Source organism: Malania oleifera, chromosome 4 (genome assembly GCF_029873635.1).
Source record: "Malania oleifera isolate guangnan ecotype guangnan chromosome 4, ASM2987363v1, whole genome shotgun sequence".
NCBI lineage: Eukaryota > Viridiplantae > Streptophyta > Magnoliopsida > Santalales > Ximeniaceae > Malania > Malania oleifera.
The window spans coordinates 111,383,776-111,405,571 of record NC_080420.1 but is presented as its reverse complement, the minus strand read 5'-3'; positions in this window follow the sequence as shown (position 1 = coordinate 111,405,571).

Sequence of the window (21,796 nt, the reverse complement as noted above, 5' to 3'; positions counted from 1 at the left end):
AAGTTGAGTGATTTTTGTTACACAAGAAGTGTAAAATTATGATAGGAATGAAATGAATTGCTTTTATTAATAAAGGACGTTGTATGGAATTTGGAATTAAATTACTTTTATTATTTTATAAGTAGGATTAGATCAAAAAAAATTTATAATTAATTATAATATTGTAAAATTTTAAAAAAATTACCATTTTTTAAAGGAATCTATAATTTTTTTTTGGTCAATGTGATTTCAGTCATTTTCTTTGTGCTAAAGAAGTAAAAAAAAAATCACAAAACAAGCAAATCAATTAAGCTTTTGCATAATATTTAGGGTAAAAGACACTAACATCTCTTGAGGTTTGGTAAAAAGACAATGACTTCCTATAAGGTTTCAAAAATTTCAAATATCTCACCTAAGGTTTTAAAATTCTCAAGAACCTCTCCTAAGGTTTGTCAAAAAGACTCACACCTCCATTTATACTTTACAAAAAAGAAAACTTCTTTTAGAAGAGGTCTGTATTTTTTTTTTGGCAAACCTCAAGAGAGGTTTGCAGCATTTTTTGAAACCTCAGGAGAGGTCTTTATTTTTTTGCCAACCCTCGAGAGAAGTGAGTGTTTTTTGCCGTATTAATTAACATATAATAAGGGATAAAGACTCAATGAAGACACTTTTGTATCTTTTTTTGTAGAATGGGGGGTTGAATGCATACTTTTGAGGTTTCACACATGTCGATAGTCATTTTTTATTGAACAATCAAAATTCGATGACCGAACCCTGCGTCAAGAACCATGGGCAGCAATAACTTTGGTTCTCTCTTTCTCTTTGTCCGCTCAAGACATTCCTACTTCTATTTGACCAATTTTGACAATTTTTTAAGTTATCCAGAACGATTTAAAGTGATTATGAGTGATTTGGGGAGAAATTTGAGATTGTACATAAAAATTGAGAAAAATCCCTCTTTATTCCATTTGGGGCATTTCTATTCTCTTTTTTCTTTTTTTATCAATTTTTATCATTTTAAGTGATTGAAGAGAGTCCAAAATGATTAAGACAATTTAAGCAAATTTTGAACTTTTTTGCACGAAAATGAAGAAAAACCCTTTGTAGGATTTTCTAGAATGTTAAATACTTTTTCCAGCCTGGTGATGATTTTCTTCATTTTGATAAGTAAATTTTTTTCAAATATAAGAAAATAGTATTTAATTAATTAAAATAATTAAAAAATCGGTTAGGTGAATGGTCGTCCACGCACACCCACCTGCGAGCACATGCCACAAGAAACGTTGCTATTTTGGGCACTACTGAATGCGCTTGCGGTTTACCTATTTTAGATGGAGTGACGCCGCTTTTAAGGTGAAAAAAATTTGAAAAATAACCACCAAAAAAAAAGTTTTGGCTTGTGTGCTATCCTTCACCTTCCGAATCACTAAAAAGCAATTGTTTTTCACCATTTTTGCCGACAAACAACCCAAAAAGCTTCCTCCTTACTCCGATTTGAACTCCTCACCCATCCATTCAACTCCTCCATGATCTCCTAAACCCCCCACAACCTCCACGCTCAAAAACCACCAACAAACTGCTCTCTCTCTCTCTCTCTCTCTCTCTCTCTCTCTCTCTCTCTCTCTCTCTCTCTCTCTCTCTCTCTCTCTCTCTCTCTCTCTATTCCTTTATAAATGCAAATGGAGAGAGGATATTTTGGGCACACTAGAACATGAAAGAATGCCTCAGCTTTGTTAAACTCTCTCTCATTTTCCCTCTGTGTCCTTTTCTCTCATTCTCTCAACACTTCTCTCTCTCACTACAAAAAGGATCAAAATCTTCACTATTAATCAAAAAACCGTCACTAATAGTATTAGTGATGGTTTTATAAGTATTAGTGACGGTTTTAAAATAGTCATCATAACTTCCATTAGTAATACTTATTAGTGACGGATTACTGCAAGTGTCACTAATAATAGAGTAGTAGTGACAGATTATCATCGTCACTAAAATCCTAATACCATCACTATAAATTATACATCAGCTCGGCTTAAATTCGTCACTAATAGTAAACTAATAGTGACGAATTTGGAAACTGTCACTAAAAGTTGGGTATCGGTAAAGGTTTCAAAATCGTCACTAATAGTGGAGTATTAGTGACGAATATAAAATCTTCACTAATACTTGGGCTTTAGTAGAGTATTAGTAAAGGTTTCAAAACTGTCACTAATCATAGAGTTGTAGTGACGAATTTAAAATCTTCACTAATACTTTGGTTTTAGAGACAATTTAAAAATTCGTCACTAATACTGTACTATTAGTGAAGGTTCTGAAACCTTCACTAATACTCTACTAGTAGTGACAGTTTTTAAATTCGTCACTATTAGTCTATTATTAATTTTATTTTAAAATAATTAATTCTCATAAAAATCTATAATTACATTTTCCTATACATAACATTAAACCACAATTACTAAAAAATTCATATATCATTCAAATTTATAAATAATTCAAATTCATATTCAAATACATTATACAAATTTAAATTCAAATACAGAAATTTCATCTGTTCAAATAAAAAAATACAAAAAAAAAAAAGTCAAAAGTTGCATCCAATTGTAGCATGACGTCGTGCTGATGTTGTGACAGCCGCAAACCCTACAAATTAAGAATTATAGAAAAACATTAGTATACAATTTTTGAACATATATATATACGTACTATAAGTATCAGTGATTTGATAGCAAAATAATTGGACATTCGGACATAATTTAAAAAAATGATACAATTTAAATAGCTAAGAGCTTCATATAATAAGCATTAAATAATGTAATATGTTCATGCATCCCACAAACAATCTATATAAGGATATAGTTTTATGAAGAAATGGAATGTGATGTTCATGGTTTACAATGCTTCCTTAGGACTCAAAAACAACTATAATAATTAAATAATGCAAATGAGCCATGCAGATGACGTCAAAAAACTAAAGAAAAGAAAAGAAAATAACTCATGGAAGTATCTAAAGCAATTCTATATTTGTTGAATAACAACAACTTTTTTTTGGTAAACTTTAATATGCCTTAGAATATAACCATCCTTTTTCTGCAAGCTATAATATCCGTATATAGTGGCTATTATAATACCACCTTATTTCATTCTGCAAACTAAACATAACTTAAGTTCATCTACAATTTGGTGCTTATAGCTAAAAAAAAAAACAGCATAATGTCATCAAAAAAATTTCTCAGATACAAGAGAACACTCTAATTATATAGTTTCAATTCAAAGGAGTTAACTAAAAAATGAAACAATCAAAAGAACTTAAAAAAGTTTTAAATGTTGGGCAATGAGCAGCCATCTCATACACTCACACCACATGTGTCTTATGTAAAAAGAAGGGGTACGTAAAATTTGATTGTCTGCTTAAAAGAAAAGGTATAAAACCCAAACGAGTATGGAAATTCAAAGAATCACCAAGTCCTAATCCATCAAGAATCAAAGATAGAAAAATGGTATGGGTTATTAAGAAAGAAAATCCCTTAAAATTCAAGGAAAAATTTGCTCAAATAGGAATTACATGATCACATAATTCTTCCATAACATTTAGGATTAGCCATAGGGGATAGTGTTGACTAAAGGCTTAGGAAGTGGTTCGGGCTGAAAATGTAAACTCTTAGTATATGTCCACTTTTTAAAATTTTGCATGCTAAGTATTTTGAAAAACCAAGCCAATATGGTAATTCAAGCAATATAACCAATCTGAACTTAATGCATATATTCATTGGTTAAAATATGAAATCATTGGTTGTAGCTCAATTAAAATCCGCTTCCAAATGGACAAAAGCATCTTTACTGGGTATAAAATTCTTAATGCTTAATCAGTGCTTGAATGTACAAATCTTATGTTAAGCATACGTTGTCCATTACGTAAGTCTGAGCTTTAGGAAATAACTAATGTGTTAAGTATCATCTTGTCCTAAACTCATATTGGAGTTCTTATAAAGCCCTAAATCTTGTAGATAAACCATAGGGGTCTTAGCTTGGGAAAACAAGTCAAAACAGAATAAGTTGACCAAGCTCGGGCGATCGAACCATATAGTGCTTCTGCACTTCGAGCGACCGAACTTGGAAGTCTGACCAGGATGTTGACTGTTCTTCGGGCGGCTGAACATCTATGTTCAAAATTATTTGGGTTGCTAAATATGGTTCGAGTAACCGAATGTGGTCTTTAGGCGACCGAACTATGCAGTTCATTTTAAGTTCGGGCGGCCGATCCTCAATTTTGCAAAATGGCGCCTAAAATTCAGCCGACTGAAACCTTGCTCGGTCAACCGAAAAGACTCAGTGAGGCTCTGTAATTAAAGCTGTTTGGGGGAACGAACTTTATCTCAAGTGCCTAAAACGCGCTGATATATATGGGTTTTTTCGAAATTCAGTTCATTTTTCTCCTATTCTTGAGAGCCCTCTTGCATTTTTCACCCTTCAGCCTAATATCTTTTTGAGGATATTTTTTATATATGGCTAGGGATCATAGACAGGCTGCTGCTGGCATCCCACTTGAGTAGTGGTTCCCAACACCTGACAAGCGAATCAAGTATGATAGGATTTTTCGTCTTAAAGATCCAATCTTGGGAAAAATCCTAAACATAGAGTTCATGCAAGCCCACTTCAATAATGTCCTGGATATGTTTCGGTACCAGGGGTGGCACGATTTTGTCGCCTTCCAGCCCCGGGGGATGTATCCTTTGCTCATCCGGCTATTCTGTGCCAACCTTGCACAGGATAGCCAGGGCTACTATTCTAGGCTACTCGAGACTAATCTCCACTTTGACGACTCTTATCTGGCGGAGACGTTTCAAATCCAGCGTGGTGATTTTATCTATCTTGATTCTTCCTCCACCTGGATTGGAGAGCAGGATTTCACAGTAAGCACCTTCGTCAATCTTATTATGGCGAATCATATAGCTGACCTGACACACACACCCAGCTACAGATCACTAACCTTAGAGGCAAAGGTGGTACACCACATAATTTCACATAATATACTACCAAAGTCAGGATCTAGGGATCATGTATCCTATTTAGACTACTTTGTGATGTGGTGCCTTTTTACAAGAAAGAAGTTAGATCTCCCCAGGCTGATCCTATGATGGATGTTTGTTAAGACCATTGGAAAGAGGATCATTTTACCCTACGGTGGTATCTTGTCTAGACTATTCGTTAGGGAGAGGGTTACTAGGACGACATTTGCTACCATCAAGAAAGTCAGGCCCTCCGACATCTTCAACTCCACTACTCTGAAATTGATGGGATATGAGCTCATTGGCAACATGTGGTTGCCTACTGCACCTGAGAGATGCCTAAGAGCTTAGGAAATCCCGCAGGAGCTGCCTCATGCACCGTCTAATGCCGAAATCATGGCGGCCATCACCGACCTCTCTGCATCATTTCAAGAGTTCAGGACCTCTATGACATAGCAGGCATCCTCTTCTCACGCTAGACTTGACTCTCTTTATAGCTAGTTCACTAGGTTCTAGTCCGAGGTGTGGGCTAACTTTCATATCCTTGGTAAGCGGTTGAGAGAGATGAATGACAAGGATAGTGGGGAGGATCAGATGGAGACGAGTGGTGAGGATGATGATGATGATCATGACGACAGGGAGACCTAGTGGTGCATCATGAAGATTTCTTCATATCCCAGCTTTTACCTAACCTCTTTTTTATGCTCTATTTACATACACTTTCATCTTATCTATAATAACTTTAAAACAACTTTTATTTTTATTTTGTTATAACGATCACACTCACCACACACACACACACGCAGATACTATCTTGTGGTGATTATGTTTTTTGCTTATGTTCGTATATATCTGATAGTATTCAGACTTGCATGATTTTTGTGCTTACACGACTATACTACTGAAATGCATGCTTAGTGTAGAATGCCTCCTACATGGCGGATGCAGTTGATGAAAATTGTCTGCTGGTAAATTTAGGTTCTCGCATGCCCTAAACTCTTAAGATACTGCTTGTTTGAGCATCATTTTTGTGCAAGTTAATTTTGGGAAATGTCCTATTTACAGACGACATGCTGCCAAATTTTCTGTAGACATTTGCCCAAAAGGGTTGAAAAGACTTTTAAAATTAAAAAATTTTGTGTGCAAATGAAACTTGATCTTGGATTTTAAATGTTTACACTTAGCTCATTCACTTTAAAATTTTGATTTCTCTGGAGCTGGTTGTGCGTACATATTTGCAATGCTTTGAAATTGGCAAGTTCTTATGGATAGATCACATTTTCAAAAAAAATGCTGCCAAATTTTTTCAAAATTATTGCACGTAACTCTATATCATTTCTAAATGCTAAACTTCTTAAAACTTAAGTTGTGCTTCTAAAATAATTGAATGATACTCAAGTTGATTTATAAAGAAAATGCATATTCTTAGGGGGAGTCATTTAACTTTAAAATCATTAGGCTCTAAGAAAATAAATATGCATTTTGCATTCACTTTTATATCTTTTGGAAAATACATTAACAATTGGTACCAATGTGCACATCTTGGTAAATCTTTATTTGATATCATGTTCATTTCAAAACTAACAATTGGTATCAAAACAACATGTCTTCATAACTAGTGGTATTTTAACAGTTGGCATCCTCTCTACCACGTAGTTATAACAAGTGGTATCAGGCCCACAATGTTTTCACTATATATACCTTATGGGAATACATGTTTGTTTTGGCAATCAAAGATAATTATGATAAAATTAACATTAAAATATTTTTGAAATGATGAGTGAAAGCCAAATGAAAAATTAATCTTCATCCTTGCATAATCATCCATTGGGGGAGTATAGAACATTAAGATTGTTGATGTGCTGCATGCTACTTTTACTTCCTTGATGCATATTCTGTTTGGGTTAATTGATTGAAATATTTTATATACTGTTCATTGAAACTCCAAACAGGTCACTTAGGTACAAGTTTATCTTGGGATTGTGTCATTTTCAAACGGCATGCTACCGAATTTTTTTAAAAAAATCTTCCCAATATACCTTTTGTATCTAAATGACATCTTTTGCCTTTGCGCTATATTGCTTAGCCTTTTTTGTTGTTTCCAAAAGGGGGAGAAGAGAAAAAAGTGGGTAAAACAATGCTTAATCAATAATTACCCATTACGTTAATTATCTTTATGCATAAAGTCAGGGGGAGCCTCTCTTGGTAGTACCTACTTTTGCGTAAAATATTTGTCATCATAAAAAAAGAGGAAATTGTTGACCTGATAGGTCACACCCAGTTTTGATTATGACAAATACTCTTGGTACTAATGGTTGTACTGAGGATTGCATGCAGGTTCACTATGCACGTATATTCAAACTAAAAGACATACCTTGATGGCGTGCGGTGTTCGTGCTGATGAATGAAGAAATGTGTGTTGTCTTTGTAATCATTATTTCATTTCTTCATTCTAGGATGTAAATTTAATTATGGACTGTGCACTCATATGGATTGTAATAATTTGCATCATGCATGATAGGTAGGTATGCTCATGACAGACCCTAGTTGGACTTTAGGTACCTACATTTAGTACACAAGTCCCCAACATCACTTATCATATCAGGGGAATCAACTCAGGCTAAAAATGAACTTAATAGAAAACATTGAGAGGGTTCGGGCGACCGAACCTATGCTGTGTAAAATGGTTTGAGCGACTGAAAAGTCAATATGTTGACTTGATGTTTCGAACACTCGAACCAATTTTGAGCGTATCTTCCTCAAGCACCTGAACCTGTGTCGGGTTCCTTTTCAATAATTCGGGCGTCCGAACGATCACATTCAAATTGGGCTCGAGCAACTGAATTGGTTGGTTCGGTTAGCCGAACTTGGAACCGGGCACCCAAATTAACGAAAAATGCTACTGACTTTTGTTCGGCGGACCGACTCACTCTTCAGGCACCCGAACTACTAAAAATTGGATTTTTGACTGAGTCTGTTTAGACACCCGAACCTCTGGCCGAGCGACCGAACCTTGCAGGTTAAAATATTTTTTTACTGATTTTTAAATGGGGTAAATTAGGTTAATTTTCTTAATGACTTTTGAAATAAATTTAATTATACCCATTATGTCCCCAATTGTCAAAAAATCCTCATTGCCTATAAATACCTATTCATTTGTCATAATTAGCAAGGGATTAACATTTTGATTAAGGCAAAAATTCTCTCAATTTCCAAAACCCTAGTTTAGCCTATACTATTCCAAAACACTCATACATCCCATACTTCTTGATCTTTCAAGTGTTGTGAGTATTTCTAAACCTATTGTGCTTAATCTTGCTAGTTAGAACTCTCACTTGTATTATTATTAATTGATTTTCTTTGAGAGTTTAGCATTAAAGTTCTTCCACCAATTTCATTTGATAAATCTTGTGTGGGGAGACTTTGAGGGTTGTGGTTCTTGCATTGTCATTACAAGATACCTAAGCCTAGATTTTTGTGTGCAAAATCCTTTTCAAAAGTTACTTTTTAAACACTCCATTGTGCTTTGTATATTGAAATATCTTGTTGAGTTTGTTTGAATCAACTTGCTTAGCATATTTGAAACCTTGATCTGATTTTGTGTTGTTCACATATTGTGTTTCAAATCTTGTTTGGATATACACTCTAGATTTGGACTAAAAATCTATACTTGATTGAGTGTTTAGTACACATTAGAGCACTGAACATATTTACTTATCATTCGTGCTTGCAATATTGATTAAGATGTATTGGTGCACAAATCTGCTTGTATAGAAGCGTATTTCCATGTACAAATTTTATACACATTGGTTATATTCCAGGCGCGAGCCTGAAGAGGGAGACTAGTCCTGTGGAGTAGTCTCGGACTGGCTTAGACCCAGTTAGGAAAGTTAGGTGCGTCATCCTATTAAGGCGTGTTGGTTAAGGTCAGCCCCTTAAATTGACTTGGTTGTATAAGTCACTCCACCCGTTTAAGTGAGCATTATAGTGGTAATCCTTGTGCTGGTGTGGCCAAGGCAGAGACATAGGCAATTTGGTCAAACTTCGATAACATATTGCCTGTACTATTTAATTTTCGCACTTTACTTTTGCAGAACGTGTATGTTTATTTATTGATTGTGTAGACTAACCGTAGGTTGTGCTACACTGTTGATAAAACCAATAGACCTAGGTGATAAATTTTAAATTCCCAATTCACCCCTCTTTTGGGGTTGCACCAAAACTAGCACAATTCACTACCGTATCAATTTATTAGGATCTATAGAAATTCCATCCCCTGAGATGACATGCCCCAAAAATGCAACCTTCTCAAGCCAGAATTCACATTTGCTGAACTTGGCGTACAACTTTTTCTCCTTGAGCGTTTAAAGAACCTATCTCAAATGTGCCTCATGTGCCTCATAACTCCTTGAATATACTAGTATATCATCAATGAAAACCACAAAAAACTAGTCTAAATATTGGTGGAAGATTCTATTCATCAAATCCATGAATATTGCAAGAGCATTCGTTAGACCAAAAGGCATAACAAGAAATTCATAATGCCCATACTTGGTCCGAAAGGCTGTCTTCGATACATCTTTTGCCCTTACCTTTACTTGATGATAACCTGATCTGAGATCAATCTTGGAGTAAACCCATGTACCCTGAAGCTGATCAAATAAATCATCTATACGGGGTAGAGGATACTTGTTCTTGATTGTTACCTTATTAATTTCCTTATAATCTATACACATCCTTATGGACCCATTTTTCTTCTTCACAAATAACACTAGAGCTCCTTACGGAGATATACTAGGTCGTATAAATCCCTTATCCAGCAAATCTTGCAACTGATTCTTTAATTCTGCTAACTTTGCGGGCACCATTCGGTAAGGTGCTTTAGAGATCGACACTGTACCTGGAAGCAGATCAATAGGAAAATCTACCTCACGATCAGGTGGCAAGTCTGGTAACTCATCTGGAAAAACATTTGTAAACTCCTTTACCACTGACGTACTAGTAAGCTTCAATTCATTCTCTGACATTTCCTTCACAAAGGCCACGGACCCCTGACAACCGCTCAGAAGCAGTTTCCTCGCTTGGATGGCGGATACAAACTGAAGTGGGGATTGCATTCGCGACCCTATGAACCTGAATTCTAATCTTCCCGGAGGTTTGAAAATCACTTCTTTCAACTGAAAATCTATATTGGCAAAGTTAGCCACTAGCCAATCCATGCCAAATATTACATCAAACCCGTGCATGTCTAACATTATCAAATCCGCAGACAATATTTTCCCGTGGACATCAACTAGATAGCTTCGAAGCACCCTACTACACCTCACTATTGACCCGGTCGGTGTGGTTACTAACAGTTCAATGTCTAACAATTGTGTTTCTACCCTACATAATCTAATGCATTCCATGGATATGAACGAGTGTGTGGCTCCTAAATCAAACAGTATAATAACTTTAAATAAAAACATGCTAACCATACCTGTCACCACGTCGCCGGCTGTCTTAACATCACCGGGCGTCAGAGCGAAAACTCTTACTGGAGCCGTATTCCTTTGCTGACCTCCACAAGGCACTTGATAACCTCCCTGAGTAGGTCTAGGAGCGAGAGCAGCTCCCATTTAAGCCTTACAATCTCTCATCATATGCCCTGGCTTCCCACATCAGTAGCAGATACCTCGCCCGACACGACACTCCACAGGGTGTCTCTTCCCACAAGCCGGACAAACTGGAAAAGAATACATACCCCGAAACCCACGATTCCCTGACTCCCTACCTCCAATCCCTGTAGTAGCCACCTCTCTTCCACGAACCTCGACTAGACACCTGCTAGGAACTAGAAGGCGAGGATCTCTTTCTTTGTTTCTACTCCTCAGCCTCCACCGCTGTCTGGCTTTTGCCATAGTTGCCCTGTCTACCAACTTAGTAAAATCTTGCAATTTCAGTATTGATATCTGCTTATGTAATTCTCGCCTCAAACCTCTTTCAAACTATCTTACCTTCTTTATCTCATCCGGAATAATGTAGGGGGTGAAATGGGATAATTCAATAAACCTCGCCGCGTACTGCTATACTGTCTGCTGTCCCTGCTTCAAGTTCAGGAACTCCTCTATCTTGGCTTCTCTAGACGAGGCTGGAAAGTATCTATCAAAAAATACTTCCTTAAACCAATCCCATGTCATCTCTATAGGCACTGTCCTCTACTACTCTAGGAGTTTCACTGCTGTCCACCATCATTCGGCCTCTCCAGTCAGTTTATATGTAGCGAATAGTACCCTCTGCTCCTCAGTACACTATAGCACTGCAAACACTTTTTCAATCTATTGCATCCAGTTTTCAACAACTACAGGATCAGTTCTTCCTAAGAAAGCCAGAGGATTCATCTTAATAAACTTCTCGATCGAACTACTATGGCCTATAGACGGACCACCCTGCTCTCTAGAGTTCTTAGCAATTTCACTCATGACTTGTTGAGCCACACTGCGCAGTATTGCGTCTGAATGGCCACCCGCAGCGCCCGAGGGCCCAACACCCTCATTACCACTAGCATGGGCCGTACTACTACTAGCGTCCATCCCTAAAAAGACAATAAACTTAACTTAGGACTCCATTACCATAACATATCTAACTAGTATATTATATCCTTAACTGATTTATCATCCCTAATCTTAATTCAAGGTTCAACCCTACAACCTAGATACCCAACCCGTCAATAGTTTACTATGGCTTTCCTGAAATCGTCACTCCAGGAAAGTCACATATACCATCACAAAAGTCCTGCATCCCAACTACAAACCAAACCTCAAATTCCCTTATCCTATACTCTAGTATTGGTACCGCTACATTCTATAGTCTACAGAACCTAGCATTCTAGGCTCTGATACTAAACTATAACAACCTGCTTAATTTACTACATAATCAACCACATTAAATACCTTGATACCATTAACTTATAACATAACAAAGTCAACCTAAACCCATGGTAACGGGGATGCACTTGTCATACACAGCGGACACCTAAGTAGCAGTAAATATAAATTTCATCCACCCAACCATAAAATACAATACCATAGTTGCTTACATTCCACCATATTTCTGTAGATGTATATATACAATCCTTAAAACACCAAAAGTTAAAAATAGCACCTTACATCAAAATCTACTGACCCTAGTTCAAAACTCACCCTTCTAGCAGGGTAGAACAACTGCCTCAACAGCGCAGGACTCGGTCTACTTGTCTATCTGGGTTCCCTGAAATAATTTTGTGCTGGGGTAAGACATCTCTCGGTAAGGGAAATAAAATAAATACAGTTGTATGGCAACATGAATATTTACATGCTAAAATAAATATACAAGACATATTACATCCTTGAAAACACTAATAATATCATAACTGAATAAACATACAATTTCATAGTTATACTAAATCATACTGTATCTCAATGTTCACAAAATCATCTGCCATACTAGTAGTACTAAAATATGCCCAGGATGAATAACTAGGTGGTGTCATGTATTACCCCCATGGCAAGTTGTGCAGCCCAAAGGAGGGACCCGACAATGGCTGGCCGACCACTGCCAAGTCAAAAATGTCTATAAGTACGATGGGCCCGCCATACCCTGGTCAGGACTACTAGGTGGATGTCTACAACTCTGCACTAAAAGTCATATCGACTAACCATCTCCAACCCCCTCTACTGGTAGGGGTGGTTAGCACAACTTTGAACTAAACTGAACTGTATAGCTACGGTACCGTACTCCTGAAAACTGATCTAAACTATCATCTGGGTTCTAATAACATATAGTACATGATCATATACTATTTTAACATAAATAGATTGATAGCATTTCTTGAATTCTATCATAACATAAATAATCATGGCCTTGCACTGGATAACTTACATAACTGCGCCCTTGCGTCGGCTATCAATCACGGCCTTGCGCCGAACATATCATAGATATTGAACTAAGCATATGTATTGTTTATCATATATTTTGGAACCATAATTTCTTGTATTATCCATGTTATTTCTGAAAATAACTGTAAACATGCCTTTTTATGTAAATCTGACTTAACATAATACAATATACGTGAAATAATATTAATGCCACACAAACTGAATAAAATCATGAATTTTGTTCTGAAATCACATTTCCTAACATTTTTACATTAAAAACATATTCTTGTATAACAACAGTATTTTCCCAAATATACTCATACATAATAAATGCTTTTTAAAAATTAATCTTCTATTTAATAATAATAATTTTCATGAAAAATTTATGCTTTAGTTTACTCCCTTACCTGATTACTAGAAAGCCCCTAAAATGACTAGTCCTACACCTGCAGGGTTCCCCACTCAACACCCTGAAAACAACATTGCCCTGAACTAAATTTCAGTATTTCTTCAAATGTTACCTTTTCTACAATTATAGGAAAGCCAAATACTCAATAAAAAGTTTTACCCTGAACCTGGGATGGAGTCCAAGTTAGCCCCACCAACGATCTACCCCAGTAGATTTGAAGAGAACTTCCCCAAGAGTAGCGTGGCAGCTTCAAATCATTGATCTAACAAAGAACGGACCCAAAATCTTAGAGAGAAAGAACGAGAACTGAAGAGAAGAGAGAAAGAGAGAGAGAGAGAGAAGTTTTTCACGTGAATGCTGCGGTGAAAACTGAGTTCAGACTATTTATACACTTGCACTTGTCGATGAGACACGTTACCTCGTCGACGAGGCTACAAAGGGAGTTCGTCAACGAATGCTTATTCCTCGTCGATGAAATTCAGAATTGAAAATAGCCCCTCGGTAACTTCTCGTCGATGAGACGCGTGTCCATGTCGACGATCTCATCAAGCATTAGTCGACGAGACCCTATTGAATTCCAAATTTACAATTTCCTTTTCTCTCCTCCTCTTATTATTTAATTAATATAATTCACTGGGTCTCTACAGTTCTATCACTCGCTTGAGCCTCCCTCTCTTGATCTCCCTTGATACTTAGCCTCAAAATCCTTCAATCCAAGCCTCAAAATCATCTTCCAACACCTTTCCTTCAAAATTTCTAGGGTTTCCCTTCATATGTGTTGGAATTGGTGTGATCCCAAGAGGGGGGATGAATTGGGTTTTAAAAACTTTTTAGCTAATTTTAATAATTCACCGATTCACCACAGTATCATATCTCATTCAACATGTATACGTGTATGTAAAACGAGTTTAACAATAAAAGCAAACATACTTGTGTGCAATATCTTATTTAAATCAAATGTGTGCATGAGAATAATTTCGAAATTAAATAAACATTCATACATATGCTGAAATTAAAGTGCAAGAATTTAAATAAGATAGAAAAAGTGACACCAGATTTGTTATCGAGGTTCGGCCAAACCAGCCTACATCCCCGCCTTGAGTTTACCCCCAAGAATTCCACTATACCTGCTCACTTAATCGGGCAGAGCAAAAGTCTTTTACATCATCTCCTTACGCGGCGAGGAAAACCCCAACTCAATTATTAGACTGAACCAAACTAGTCTCACTTGCGGGGCTGAGACTCCCCAATTTAATTCCGGGCTGAACCGAATCGGTCTCATTTGCGGGGCTGAGACTACCCAATTCAATTAACGGGCTGAACCCAACCGTCATGCCTTACCAGGATGGCACACCTAACTTTCCTAACCGGGTCTAAGCTAGTCCGAGACTATTCCAGGGCTAGTCTCCCTCTTCAGGCCACGCCTGGAATATAAATATATTTAATAGAATTTGCGTACAAACAAATGCTTCTAAACTAAGTAGGGATGTACAACATTAAAGTCTAATATGCACTCTCATATGATTTTGAAATGAAGCTCATGTAGTGTATGGGTTTTCTCCCAAAATATTTTTCAAGTAAAACTTGAGAGTTTGGAAAATGATTTTATTTTCTAAAATGATTGACCTTTTCAAATTCAAATTATAAAGGTTACCAAGCAAAAATGAATATATGCCTTAGCCCCTTTTTTTTAAGAAGCTTTTCATGCCAATATATATTAATGAATATATGCTCAAAGCTCTTAAATAACCCAAAGAGTTTCTCCAAAAATATACTTCAAGATAAGTAGGAGAAACTAGGATTTTGCTATCAAAATGATTGACCTTTATAAAATAAAAGGAGAAGCCTCTCAAGCAAGTATATCTTAAATTGATATATGCACAAGGCTCCCTCTTGTATAACCCAAAGAAATTCTCCAACAAATGTATTTCAAGATAAGAGTTGGAGAATATTAGGGTTTTCTTCAAAATGACTTAGCTTAGTAAAATTAATCCGAAGAAGGCATTCAAGCAAAATATATGAGCAAGAATATTAGCCCAAACTTTCAAGACATTACAAGAAATTTCTCCAAAAAAATATTTTTTCCAAATAAAAGAATATGGGAGAAATTTAATCTTTGAAAATATATTACAAATGAAAGAAGAAGGCTATCAAGCAATATATATATATATATATATATATATATATATATGATATATGCTCAAGCCTCTTCACATAAAATCCCCAAGAATATTTTCTCCCAAAATGATTTTCAAATAAAAGAAGAGTAGGAGAAAAATGAGAATTTAAAGAACAAATGGGTTATAAAAGTGTGGGAGAATCAAAGAATGATAAACTAAATTAACAAAGGGATTCTCCAACCATTTTCAAGTGTTTTGGGGTTGTATTTATAGGCAAAAACCCCTTGTGACCATCATATAACCATTGGGACCTTAAAATATAATTTTATTTTGAAAACTAGCCATTTTTTGGCTGTTGGGACACTTTCCCGAGAAGATCGGTCGACCAGGCTCAAGGTACAGTCGACCAAGGCTTGAAATCCGTGAGTTTCGGTTGACCGTAGTGAAGGTTTGGTCGATCGGCCTCGACTTTTCTATGCAAACACTGTTCAGTGTTTTGGCCATAACTTTTTTTATACAACTTCAAATTGGATGTTCTTGATATCAATAGAAAGATAAAATAAAATTACACAACTTTCATGTTGAACATATTTTAAGAAAATGAGTTTTGGTTTGAGAAAAATGCCCATCAATGAGACAAAAGAAGTATGAAGGGAGTTTTTCTCTTACGGACACATTTCAGCATTTTGGCCATAACTTTTTCTGTGTAACTCCAATTTTGAAGTTAATTGGTATCAAATGCAAGCTATGGGAAAATTTTATAATTTTCATCTTGAACATGGCTTGAGATTAGATCGAATTGAGTGAGAAAATTGCTCATTTCTAACATTCGGTCGACTGACCGGTTGACCGACCCCTTTAAAAAATTTAGTTTTTGCCTTCTTTTAACTTTAAAACCATTTAAAAACCTATGTATAAATTAGACATTTTATGAAAAGAGTTTGTCATGTTATTTGGACATCCTATGGTCAATCTAAGGTCAGGTAGAGCTTCAATTTTAAATCATGTAAGATGCATGTACATTCAACCCTAATTACTATTACAACCTAGAAAATAGATAAGGTCTACGTGTCTTCTGCTCCTCAATGCTCCATGGAATATGCCGATTGGTGTTCTTTCTCAGTGCTCTTTACGGCTTCCATTTTGCATTCATCACTTGTACTTACAAAAATATAAATATGTTCACACTCAGTTACACAAGTGGGATACTATGGTTTGTCATTATCAAAATAGGGATCGGACTCAAAAAGTCAACAATGTGTTCACTATCCATTCGAAATCAAGATGCCTCGCACCAAGACTACGGTGAACCATGGTGCATCTTCAAGAAGAGATGATGGCAATATTGAGAGATGGCTCGTCACCCCTCAATCCAAGCAACAATACATAACCAATCTTCGTTCTACAGATCCGATTTTCAGTAAAATCCTTAATACCACTTTCTTTAGGTCAGAATTTCTAGACATCCCATCATTGTTTCAAGAGATTGGTTGGAAAAATTTTGTGGTTTATTAATCAAAAGGTCTTTATCCAAACTTAGTGAAAATATTTTGTGCGAATATGGTACAAGGAGAGCCGGTATTGACCACTGAGGTTAGGGGAAAAGCTATTGCCCTAACACTACAGACTTTGAATCCTATCTTGCATATTAGCCTAGGAGAATTTGAGTGTCTGACACTTGCTCAATCATGGATTATAAAGCAAGGTTTTACCTCTGAGGAATTTCTACCGTTAATCATGGTAGAAGATCCAGTATACTTTGGACATCCTCCTCTGTATAAGCAGTTGAACCTCCAAGCACAAATCCTTCAGAAAATAATCACGAACAAGATCCTACCCCAAGCTGGTTCACATGATTACATATCCTATGTTGATTGCTTCGTATTGTGGTGTTTGTTAAAGGGGAAGAAACTAGATTTGTCCAACTTAATTCTGAAATGGATGTGGTCCAAAATGGAAGCTCATTGACTCACTCTTCCGTATGGTGGTATCCTGAATTTGCTATTTGCTCACCTTAGTGTCACTACTACTAAAAAGTTGTTCATAAAGAGAACTTAATATGATCTTTTCAACTCTACGACCCTGAAACAAATGGGATATGTAAAACATCAATAGGGTTGGTTTCTGAAATGGGGAAGACCACCGAGACAAGCAGATGCACCTCCACCTCCAGCTCAGCAACAAGAACCTGAGCATGATACTCCATCTTGGTTTATACCCTTCCATCATCAGTTCACCACATTTAATAGTGGCATGTGTTTAGGACTACAGTCACTTCAGGAACAAACTACCTGTTCCTTATTTAACCAGCGCCTTAGTCACATAGAGCAACATAGAGCTAGTTCTTCTCGAAGTGCTGTGCCCATGGATATCAGCTCTGCACCTCCTAATGATAATGCATCTGATGAGGAGTCTAAGGAAGGAAGTGATGAGGGTACTAAAGAAGATGATGCAGTTGATGATGATGCAACTGGTGATGATGATGTAGCTGATGATGACAATGCTTGATATATTTGTTGCTTTTTGTGTTGTATTTCAGTTATCTTTGTATTGGCTTTAAATCTTTGTGTTTTTGTTTTTCTTTTTGGCATGTAACTCCCGACATTCGTGACACTTTGTACACCTTGCTACACCGAATGAATATGAATATTGTTGTGTACTATTTTATATCTACTTGTGCTTATGCTATTGTTTCTCTTTTTTATTAATGTCAAAAGGGGGAGAGAAATTTGAGAGCAAAAATGAGAGCATATTTGAAATTATAAATAGCAAGGGGGAGGAAGCCAAAATGAGGAAATATAAGCAAATAAAAGTTTAAGCTAAAATGCAAACTATATGAGATGATGCTACTAATGATGATATGATAACTTAAGACATGATCTGTTGCTACTAATGCTGATATGCTGATATATGATGCACTAATACTTGATTATGATATATAGAACTTTGAACTTACATCTGAAACCCTGATTTTGATATATATGAATGATTATTTTTTTTAAAACATTGTTAAAAGTGCGCTTATTGTAAGGGGGAGCCTTGTCAAGGTTCTCTTATCTTTGCTCCTTATTTATCATCATCAAAAAGGGGGAGATTGTTGGCCTAACAGGGCTTTCGAATCTTATTTTGATGATAAAAAATCAATGGTAATTTAACATGCTGTGGTTTAAGTGATGATGTTTCAGGAAACCAAACATATGAAGTTCAAAAAGTTCAAGCATAAGAGTCCAAGATCACAAGTGTTATGAAAGATTACATTCCAAAGCCAAGTGATCAAAAGGAAGCTAAAAAAAGCCAAAGATAGACAAATACTATGAAAGCTTAAAGAATATTGAAGCTCAAGACAAGATGGACTCAAAGCAAAGATATACATGAAGACTTCAAATTTAGAAAGTTTTAAAGTCTTAAGGAAGTCTTGTGTAAGTACTTCAACTAAATATCAAAATGAATTCTTTGAAGCTCATTAGGGTTAATCATGGACTTAGAGGCCATATTTTGAAAAGCCCGAAAAATACCTTTCAAAAGTATCAAAACAAATTGGCAAGAGTTTTTGAAAATAAGGTTGAAAAATAGAATTTTTAACTACCTAGGTGACCGACCCTTGTCTAGTCAGGCGATTGACATTTAAGATGAATTAAATTTGGGAAGTCAGTATAAGCCTAGGTAGGGGTGAGCAAACGGTCGGTTCGGCCAAATTCGGGTAATTAACCGAATTAACCGAAAAATTCGGTTAAACAAAAGTGTTAACCGAACCGACCGAATTGGTCGTGCAAACCGAACCTTAACCGACCAAATTACCCAAACGGGTAATTCGGTTAACCGATTTTAACCGATTTTATTTAAAATTGATAATTATACAAAAAAATAAAAAAACCAAATCCAGCTTAATTAAATACCTTATTTATTAATTTTATTAATAAAAATAATATTTTACCATAGAACAAAGAACCCAAAATAAGAAAAACAACAATAAAATAATAATAATAATAATAATAATAATAATAATAATAATAATAATTTCTACTGGAAATTAAAAATGAAGTAGCAAATATGTTGATAAATGCAAACCCAAAAAACGCACATAAATATAATAATAAAAGTGGAAGAAGAAGAAGAAGAAGAGGAGGAGGAGGAGGAGGAGGAGGAGAGGAAGAGTTACTGACTTACTGCCACTGGGGTCCGGCTTTGCACGGCGAGGTGGTGGGCCAGTGGGCGGTGGCTGAGACTAAGAGTCCGAGACGCTGTCATGCTGAGGAGTGACTTTGAGGACCGAGACGGGAGGCTTCAAACGTGGTTCGATGACTCCGATGGAGAGGCAGCTAGGCAAGAGAGGAGAGCTGCGGCCTGCAGGGTAGATCAGCACTCGGCAATCGGCACTCGGCAGAGTCGGGCAGACCACAGAGAAACTGAGGAACAGAGCTTCGCGATGATAAACCCTAACTCTAATTCCCAAATCCCCGATTCCCCGCTGTGAGTGTGAGTCTGTGAGAGTGTGAGTGACGTGAGTCTGTGTGTGTATCTGTGGAGTGTGGAAAGTGATTGAGATTCTGTGAGTGTGGTGGACTGTGGAGTGTGGACGGATCACGGAGTGAAATGAGCGAAGGCCGGAGGCCTGGAAGGCGCCGCACGGCCCGCACGGAGCCTTTTTTTCCCACCAGGCCCAGGCCCCAAACCCCAAGCGGGCCAAGCCCGAGTCGCCTGCCCACCCCGCCGGCCCGCCCCACCTTATTATTAATATATAATAAAGTATATTAAAATTTCGGTTAATCGGTTAACCGATGTTTTTTTAACCGTTAACCGAACCGAACCCGATTAACCGAGATTTCATAAAATTTTAACCGAACCGACCGAACTGACTTTTTGACCTGAACCGAACCGGTTAATTTCGGCCGGTTAATTCGGTTAATTCGGTTTTCACCGAATTATGCTCACCCCTAAGCCTAGGTGACTGACCCCGATGAGTCCAAGCGCCTGATCTTCATAACGACTAGTTTAAAACAACTTTTAAATGATTCCAAATTAAGTTGCTTGTGCCCCAAACTTTGTCAAAATTTAGAAAACACTCCAAGTAACTTAGGCAACATGAAAATATGACTTTTTACGTCTATAATTACATGATTTCACAAATAAAATAAATACCAAGAATTCATAACAGCAATCAAGCATACAACTCTCATACTCTTCCAAATACTTTCTTGCTCACATACTCACTGGAGTTTTTCTGAGATATGCTAAGCTATTTTTCACCGATCTTTGAGCATAAAACTCTGAGTTTAATCAATCCAAAGAAAGATCCCGGTGATATAATCTCTAAGCTTCAATTCTATTCTTCATTGATATCTAAACTGAAGTATTCTTAGTTGTGCTATAACTTATTTGAGAGTGATTCTTGTACGTAAGAAGTTCTTTCTTGTTTTCTTGACGGTTCAAGGCTGTTGAATCATTGTACCGAGCATGGGGTATCACTTGGAGAGGAGGGCTCCAACCTATTGAAAGAGTGTTGTAAGGTTGCTCCTACCCGTAAAGGAGTGATATAGTGGAATCCGTAGGTGTGTTTCCTAAGGCGAGGATGTAGGCAGATATAACTGAACCTCGTAAAAAACTCCGTCTCACTATCTTCCCCACTCTTCAATTTTCTGCATATATAAATTGCGTGGATGTTTATTTAAGTGCTGGAAATTAAATTGATATTGAGATTGAGGAAAACTTTTAATTAAAGGGAGTACATTGATTGATCTTTTGCGGAAATCTTAAAGGGAGTACGTTGATTAATCATTTGCGAAAACCTTGATTAAAGGAAGAACATTAATCAAGAAACCTAATTGATAACCAAGTTTGAATCTTGAAAGCACTGTTGCAATTCATATATTATTTAAGTAACTTGTGGATTGTGTTGGCTTATTGATTGATTGTTTGGGTGTGGATTTAATTTGCTGCAAAATCAAGTTAATATACTTTCTAATTAAGATTTAAAATAGAATTTGGTTTTCAGCTGATATTGTAATTGAAATTCAAAACCATCATTGTGTGATTGCTAAGAATAAAATAAGTTGGGAAACAATTTATCAAAAAATTTCAAAGAAACTTTTAAAACCCAATTCACCCCCCTCTTGGGACTACACTGTACTTTTCAAAGAGTACTATCGCATTTGCAGATGTGAAGCTGTGTTGGCCTTACAAGACTTAAAATCTTGTTTTGATGATAATAAATAAGATGAACTTAACATATTTTGTAAAGTGATGATAATTCGGGACTCAAGTATGTGAATACAAAGTCAAATGCACGTAAGGATCATTCAAAATTTATACGTCAAAGAAAGATAATCAAATGAAGCTTGAAGAGTCAAAGCATGGATTTAAAGATGATCTAATAAAGCTTGAAGATCATGA